The following is a 9244-nucleotide window of genomic DNA, read 5'->3' as shown; positions in this document are numbered from 1 at the left end:
GGAATTGAAAAAAACCCCACATATGTACACATTTGCATTATACAGAAACAAATCTATTATGAAACACACACAAACGCACACATGCAGACACACACACACACACACATACAGACAAGCATGAACACACACACACATACACACACACACACACATACAGACAAGCATGAACACACACACACATACACAGTGACACACACAGGCAAGAATGCATATACACATATAATATGTTTATTGGAATTCCTTTGATAATTATAAACTCTCTTCCACAATAAATACTTTTTTTTATTTTGAAATGACAAATTTAAGATTAAATTATAAGCACAGTCCTTCTCATGAAAAGGTTCAGCTCACGATGATGAGAGCTGATGAGACAGAGACCCTTCTCCAGGCTGTTCTGTTGGGGCCGTTGACAGAAGGTCAGGGATGCTATGCTAACTTAATTGTTCTGTCCCCAGTAGAGTCTATTTGGGACATAAAGAGGTTATATGCTAAGATTCAGGGAAGCTCGTCTGCGTCCATTCTTTAACGTTGACGGACCAGCTCTTTCGTTGTCTTCCACGTCTGCGTCCTCCTTCGATAGTAGTGCCCTGTAGGACAGTTTTGAAGAGGCCGAGGGTGACGTGGCCGAACCACACCTTCTTCTTCTGCGTTCGTGGGCTGAAACTCCCACGTACACTCCTGTGTTTTGCACGAGTGGAATTTTACACCGTTTTTACCCCGCCTTTTAGGCAGCCATACGCCGCTTTCGGAGGAAGCATGCTGGGTATTTTCGTGTTTCTATAACCCACCGAACTCTGACATGCTCTTTTCCGTGCGCACTTGGTCCTGTGCTTGCGTGTACACACGAAGGGGGATAGCCACAAGCAGGTCTGCACATAAGTTGACCTGGAAGATGGGAAAAATCTCCACACTTAACCCACCAGGCGGCCGCGTCCGGGATTCGAACCCTCGACCTTCCGATTTAGAGGCCGACGTCTTACCACCCCGCCACAGCGCCCGTCGACCGAACCACACCAACTTCCGACGTTTGACGGTTGCCAGCAGAGGTTCTTGGGGGCCCATGATGCTCTTGACCAAGCTCGGAACACAGTCGTTGTTCTTGTGCTCTGTCAATGGTATTCGGAGCAGTTTCCTCTGGCACTTGGTAGTGGTGGTTTTATCCCATGTAAACAGCCTGGTCAGATATGAGATGGTGAGCTGATTTTGTTTTCACGAGAAGGAGTTTGCCTTAAGAGCGAACAGCACTGTGCAGTATAGACCATCACAACAAAAACATGATATAATCGCATCACCGATGTAAACACAATGATAACAAGACCATCACAACAAAAACATGATATAATCGCATCACCGATGTAAACTGACACAATGATAACAAGACCATCACAACAAAAACATGATATAATCGCATCATCGATGTAAACACAATGATAACAAGACCATCACAACAAAAACATGATATAATCGCATCACCAATGTAAACACAATGATAACAATAATTGTTAGATACAAATGTGATAGGCTTTCTTTGCACAAAAGCCCTTATCAAGCCCAGCCAGCCCAACTAAAAGTCTAGTTTTATCATGTAAAACTCCGTCAAAAGGGGAAACAAAGGCCCCCATCCTAACCTCCATCTTCTCCTCATCTCTACACTCCGGACAAGTCCCCTCTGACTGGAAAATAGCCACAGTGGCCCCCGTCTTCAAGAAGGGTGAGCATTACAAGCCCTCCAACTACCGCCCCATCTCGCTCACCTGTATCTGCTCAAAACTCTTGGAACACATCTTAGTGAGTGGCATCATGAACCACCTCGAAACCAAGAACATCCTGACCGGTCAACAGCACGGCTTCCGTAAACACCGCTCGTGCGAGACACAATTACTCGAGTTCATCGAAGAAGTCTCTACAGCCATGGAACGTGGTACTACAACGGAGGCAGTTGTTAGACTTTGCCAAAGCTTTCGACCGTGTAAACCACAGTCTGCTCTGCCACAAGCTCTACCACTACAGCATACGAGGAAAGACCAACAGCCTCATCGCAAACTTCCTCAGCGGCTGCACGCAGTCAGTTGTGGTGGACGGTGCGCAATCCAGCTCTGTCAAAGTGAAGACCGGAGTCCCCCAGGGCTCTGTCCTAGGGCCCTGCCTCTTCCTCTGCTACAGCAATGACCTCCCCTTCAAGATATCTTCCCCTTCAAGACTCTTTGCTGATGACACAGCCGTCTACAGGTTCATCACCTGCGCAGAAGACCCAGCCAAGCTTCAGGAGGACCTCCAACGCCTAGAACAATGGGAAAAAGAATGGGACATGGCCTTCCACCCAGACAAGTGCTGTGTGCTGCCCTTCACCCGAAGCCATTCTCCCCCTCTCTCCAACTACACCCTCCACGGCCAGACGTTGGAGAGAGTCACCTCCACCAAGTATCTTGGGGTCATTCTAGACACTAAACTAGACTTCACCCAGCACATCGAGAACATCTGTGCCAAGGCCAACAAGACGCTGGGCTTCCTAAGAAGAAACCTTAAGGTATGCTCCAGCCTCACCAAAATGATGGCCTACAAGACAATGGTCCGCCCTATTCTTGAGTACGCCTGCACAGTATGGGACCCACACTCCGACAGGCTCATCACAACCCTTGAGAAGGTCCAGCGCAGAGCAGCCAGATTTGTCACAAACCGCTACCATAACACCTCTAGTGTCACAGATATGCTGACGCTACTCGAGTGGCCTACGCTACAACAACGACGTCGCTGCGCCAGACTCGCTATGCTCCACAAGATTCTCAACGATCAAGCCTGCGTCTCCTGCGTCGGCCTCAAGCGGCAACCTCGAAGTGGACGTCGCAGCAACAACAGCCAACAGCTGGGAATAATCCCGTGCCGCACAGACTACAGAAAGTTTTCTTTCTTCCCGAGGACCACAGTGACTGTCGACTGGAACTCCCTCCCATCAGATGTTGTCGAGGCCCCCTCTGCTCGAGGGCAATGAGGGCCATTCAGGCACAGTAACCGCCCTCCCCCTGCCCCACCTTTTTTTTATTTTTATTTTTTATTATTTTTTTTTATTTTTTTATTCCATCTTTGTTAAGGACACACACTTGCACTTCGCCAACATGTTAGTAATGGTCAATTCATTGATCGCTGAACATTATTGGAAGAAGAAGAAGAAGAAGAACAATAGGGACCCCTCTTAAAAATGTTGAAATATTTGCTTCAGTGTTCGCTATGTTCTTACCTTTTTTTCTTTCTTTTTTTCTTTCTTTGTGCCTCTCTTTCTTTCCTTCTTTTTTTCTTTCTTTCTCTCGTTCTTTCTGTCTTTCTTATTGTCTTTCTTTCTTTCACAAGTTGGTCACAAGTTGGTTGCAATTCTGCCATGTGAACAGCAACTTAAGGAGTGTGTCTTTAATAATAATAATAATAAATGAGCATTTATATAGCGCAACATCATAACTTTACAATTATGCTCTTTGCGCTTGACACATTTAAAATTAAAACACAGTTATGCAAGCATTTACATCAACATTCATGGTCAACAACGCTTAATTAAATGCGTACACCCTCAAACATACATTACAAAAAAATCTTTACCTGAAGTTGTCATATTCTTGATAACTAATGCTTTTTGTTCCTAAATTGTGGCACAGACTATGGTTTTAGAAATGTGTATTGTCGAATGTTAGAGGTCTCTACTTTCGTAATCTTGGCAAGACATGGGTATGTTATTTATGTGTTTGCCTGTACTGACTACATGTATCAGTAACGACAATATCAAACTGCTGTAACTGATCATGTTGGCGCTGGTATGATTTTACAGTATATGGGTAGCCCAAAAAACACAAGCCGAGAAGAAAACAAAAGCGCAAGCACAACCAACCATATAGAAAAAATAAGTAAATCTTAAAGAAAGATAACAATCGCAACTGTATTGACCAGGTTTAAACTAATCCAACGGCAGTTTTATACATAACATGACTTCTGCTATTTTTGTCTTCAAATAAATATGAATATTTTGTTGTTTTGATCAAATCTTTGAAGCGTTACCTCAATCAATCAATCAATATGAGACTTATATCGCGCGTATTCCGTGGGTACAGTTCTAAGCGCAGGGATTTATTTTTATTTTTTTTATTTTATGCAATTTATATCGCGCCCATATTCAAGGCGCAGGGATTGGTTACCTGTGTAACACGGTCGCGCATAGCCCACTAGATTGAAGGGACGTTACAAAACAAACCAAAACAAAACAATACCAGCGGTAGCCCCAGTTACCCGGTATTTGATAAACACCTTAACGTAAGGAAAGGCTTTCACTTATCTTTCTACCAATGTAAACTATCGTGTAAACCTCCACAGATCTTTCCAGGATTTTACATGAGGTAACAACATAAGGGCTGCACCTAGTGTTTGAGAGCGAGGGTGTGGGGGGGGGGGGTTGGTGGTGGTGTGGGGGTTATGGGACTTTGTGTGTGTGTGTGTGTGTGGGGGGGGCTTCTCAAATGAGGATGTGGAACAGGGGTTAGCCAGGCAGCACTAACCTTGCCCACAGGAAGATTTTAAATTTTAGCATTTGAAAGCAGTATTTTGGGTCTCACATCCAGAATAGATACATTTGCCGGGTAAAAAAAAAGTATATGTGTGGGGAGGGGGAGAGGCCTGGACATACGAACACGCGCATGCAGGAAAAATAATAGAAAATGGGTAGCGCCGTACAGTAAGGTATTTCGCTTTCTCCGATCCATAGAAAGCAACCCGAATTCTAAACAGGCACGGTTGGCCTAGTGGTAAGGCGTCCGCCCCGTGATCGGGAGGTCGTGGGTTCGAACGGCCCCGGCCGGGTCATACCTAAGACTTTACAATTGGCAATCTAGTGGCTGCTCCGCCTGGCGTCTGGCATTATGGGGTTAGTGCTAGGACTGGTTGGTCCGGTGTTAGAATAATGTGACTGGGTGAGACATGGAGCCGGTGCTGCGACTTGTGTCTTGTATGTGGCGCACGTTATGTCAAAGCAGCACCGCCCTGATATGGCCCTTCGTGGTCGGCTGGGCGTTAAGCAAACAAACAAACAAACAAACAAACAAACAAACCCGAATTCTCCACGAGGGTAACCTCTCGGGACTATCAACCTTGTCATGATCCCATCCCAACCTGCTGACAGTATCATCAAATACCTGCGTGAACACGTAGCTATTCCTCACACTCATTCACGGCCAGTCATTCAAATACAATTCTACATGTTGTTTTATTGCTCACTGTTTGAAATGACGACTACAATAACAACAAGAGACAGCTACTTTGAGTTTTAAACCTAACTCCGACTTCCTTTTGAATAATGAACCCGCTTTGTTTGTTTGTTGTTGTTGTTGTTGTTGTTGCTCCGTGTTACTGATGTTTTAGAAGAATTCACGTGTAACTCGTTTGACTCTTTTGAATAAACATGGTGACACTCTTTTCATAAAAAAATAAAATAAAAATAAAATAGAGACGGTACCCAATTTCCACCCCCGTGTCACCACTGTGGCACGTTAAAGATCTCGGCCCATCTACCAAAAATGCAGGTGGCTGATTACACCTCAACACACACTCCTCTGGGTTGTGCGACTTTGTTGCTGCTGGCTTTCCACTGAGAGGAAGGGACTCAAATTCCCCAGCATGGGACAATCGCGTAATGTAAACTATGACAATGGAATTGAAATGAAAAGACCACAACACCAACAAAACGATGGAAAAGGAAAAAGAACAGTTGAAGCTGGCGCACGCTCATTTCTTTGTATAATTCATACACAATTTAGCTAAAGAGGAAGAAATTATTTGCAGGTACATGTAATTTTTTTTTTCTTTTTTTTTTTAAAAACGAACAGGTGATTCAGATTGCTTGTAACAGAGCATATAAGTCACAGATGATTTTCAAACAGACGATCGTATAGTGCTTCATAAATAATGTTATACAGAAGAACAAATGCTCCACACATGAGCAGATAATGTACACATAATATTTTGTACAGAGACTCACAGAATGACTCACAGTTACATTAAAAAAACAAAAAACCCAGTTGATTCAGGAATATTTGTTTTCATATACACAAATAGAGGATTGACAGATACATATCAAAAACACAACCAAGCGATTCACAGATACTGCGTACATATACTTTTGTTATACAGATGAACAGAGGATGTACATATATTTTTTTCAACAGCAGATAATTCATAGATTTTTTTTTTAAACAGACGATCTTATGTTTCACAGAAACTTTAAACAAACACGAACATATGATTCACAGATTGCTGTTATATCGACGAACAGATGATTCGCAGATATTTAAATATAGACGATCAGATGCATGATTGCAGCTCTACCTTCCAACAGAAGGAGAAGTGTTTTGCAGAATGTGCGTAAATGATATAATGACAAAACATTATTTTCATTGCAAAAAAAAACGAAGAAAGAAACTACCTCCACCACCACCAATAACAGTGGCAATACTTTTGTAACAAGATCATAGATGAAAACACAAATTACAAGACGTATTGAAAAATAGAAGCAAATGAAAATCGATAATCACTTGTATTCAAAGATATGTATTTAAAACACGAAACAAAAATGTTTTTATGTCTACTTTGTTCAACTGTGAAGGATCCATCATATTTTAACATTTGCTTGAGTAATAAGCCAGATATCCTTTCTGAACATAACGATATTGTTATTGTTTGTGTGTGTGTGGTTCAAACCAGTTAGATATATTTGATTTTTAGTCAGTCTGCAACTTGCTGTTGCTTTTCCTTCAACATGAAAAAATGCAAATATTCAACTATAATAATTTTTCTCTCACAGAACATTTCTCTAAGTACTATCTTGGGACGATTCGTTCAATTTAAAACACTTGTTCGACATTTTGTGAACAAAATAAAAACCCACAATCTTAAATAAAACTATCTCATTGCCAGCGGTTGGTTGGTTGGTTGGTCGGTTATTGTTGTATATCGTGTCTTTAGCTGATATTGCTGTTCTAGACCAACATTGCCATCGGACTAAATACGATAAACAAACAAATCAATGAACAAATAAAACAATGGAAACAAAAAAATCGAAACAACACCAACAACAGCTTCACTGATTGGTCAGGACATGGCTCATCACGTGGCCTGGAACCAATGGCTGTCGCCCTTCTTGCCCATGTAGGCGGGCCAATGTTGCTTTTCAAATGGTAACATCTTGGCGCATCGTTTGTCCGTAGTGGTGTTGGTTACTTGCGAACACGTACACTTCAGACGCAACCTGAAAACACAATTAAAGACATATTCCTTCTCATGCACTTGATCAGGCTTCCTGAATACACCATTAAAGACACATTTCTTTTCATGTACTTGATCATGTCAGGCTTCCTGAAAACACCATTAAAGACACGTTCCTTTTCATGTACTTGATCATGTCAGGCTTCCTGAAAACACCATTAAAGACACATTCCTTTTCATGTACTTGATCATGTCAGGCTTCCTGAAAACACCATTAAAGACACGTTCCTTTTCATGTACTTGATCATGTCAGGCTTCCTGAAAACACCATTAAAGACACATTCCTTTTCATGTACTTGATCATGTCAGGCTTCCTGAAAACACCATTAAAGACACGTTCCTTCTAATGCACTTGATCATGTCAGCAGACCTGTTTACCCTAAACCCGAGGCAAGAGTACTTTCCCAAAAAGTTGAGTGTATTTTTCAAAAAGTTGGTGTACTTTGCAAGCAAAGCCATATGGGCTAGGGAAAATGTACGTGTGGGTGCCGAAAATAATTTGGCGTACAAAATACGCCCAAATCGTACTGGTAAACAGGTCTGTGTCAGGCTTCCTGAAAACACAATTAAAGACTTATTCCTTCTCATGTAATGTTTGTGTGGATGAACTTACGTGTATATATTATACATGATGAGGACTGGTTGAAAAAAAGCTTGTTTGTATTGCTTATGCCACAACCCTCGCAAAATAAAATTTGATTTGATTTGATTTGATTTGATCATGTTAGCCACTACAGATATGTCTAGGATTTTACAGGGGATCTGATCATCGTTCCACTTGAATAAATAACAAAACTCAAAGGCCTGGCTGGCTGGTAATGTTGAACTTTAGCGATGTAAATTCAAAGCACACAATCGAGTGGCATTATTGAGGTATATTTGATACAAGTCATTTTTATAAAAGCAAAGAATAACTCTTGTGACAGAATGAGCTTTAAAACTGAGAATTATTTGGTCATTTGTGTATTTGTTCGAGAAAAACAATAGCCATATTTGTCTCCCTTTGCAGAAAATGCATACTTTTTCGGCAGCTACATTTGTCCCCCTTTCGTTCTCAAAATGGCCGCGCCAATGTTTCTTTCTAAACCCAATGTACGCATCGGGGTGGTCTTTATTCCATTTAAATGCCTGTTTGTTGTTGTTGTTTTTTCGTTCATGGGCTGAAACTCCCACGGCTTTTACGTGTATGACCGTTTTTACCCCGCCATCTACATACGCCGCTTTCGGAGGAAGCATGCTGGGTATTTTCGTGTTTCTATAACCCACCGAACTCTGACATGGATTACAGGATCTTTTTCGTGCGCACTTGGTCTTGTGCTTGCGTGTACACACGGTGGGTGTTCGGACACCGAGGAGAGTCTGCACACAAAGTTGACTCTGAGAAATAAATCTCTCGCCGAACGTGGGGACGAACTCACGCTGACAGCGGCCAACTGGATACAAATCCAGCGCGCTACCGACTGAGCTACATCCCCGCCCCCTAAATGCCTGGTAAGATCTGTGAATGTGAGTCAAACTCTTTACACGGGAAGGACTGACGTTTGGTTTTGTGCTTCGTTATTTAAAGGGAGTTTCACTGTAATGCTCTGAGACCTGTTTTTTTTAAAAGATTTTTTGTTCATAACCTTTTGTACATTTACCCTTCTTTCTTCTTCTGCGTTCGTGGGCTGAAACTCCCATGTACACTCGTGTTTTTACACGAGTGGAATTTTACGTGTATGACCGTTTTTACCCCGCCATTTAGGCAGCCATACGCCGATTTCGGAGGAAGTACATTTACCCTCATTTTAAGACTCCCTCCTTTTCAAGACCCAATTTTCTCAGAGTTGTTGAGGTCTTAAAATGGCCTAGGGGGGTTCCACAGTATTAATAATAATAATAATATAATAATAATATAATATAATAATAATATAATAATAATATAATAATAATATAATAATAATATAATAAT

The 9244-nt window shown here is 41.8% G+C and overlaps 1 long non-coding RNA gene across 1 annotated transcript; it reads right to left on the bottom strand.

The window, feature by feature from the left end:
* Positions 1 to 212: 212 nt before the first annotated feature.
* Positions 213 to 4415, bottom strand: LOC138954133 (uncharacterized). The gene is made up of 2 exons (XR_011451721.1): positions 4179 to 4415; positions 213 to 4041 (listed from the first exon to the last, which is right to left on the bottom strand). It is a non-coding gene; the product is annotated as an uncharacterized lncRNA (long non-coding RNA).
* Positions 4416 to 9244: the final 4829 nt, after the last annotated feature.

This window comes from Littorina saxatilis, unplaced genomic scaffold, assembly GCF_037325665.1.
Source record: "Littorina saxatilis isolate snail1 unplaced genomic scaffold, US_GU_Lsax_2.0 SUPER_4_unloc_2, whole genome shotgun sequence".
NCBI lineage: Eukaryota > Metazoa > Mollusca > Gastropoda > Littorinimorpha > Littorinidae > Littorina > Littorina saxatilis.
The sequence above is the reverse complement of the archived record's forward strand: the minus strand, read 5'-3'. Positions and strand labels throughout refer to the sequence as shown.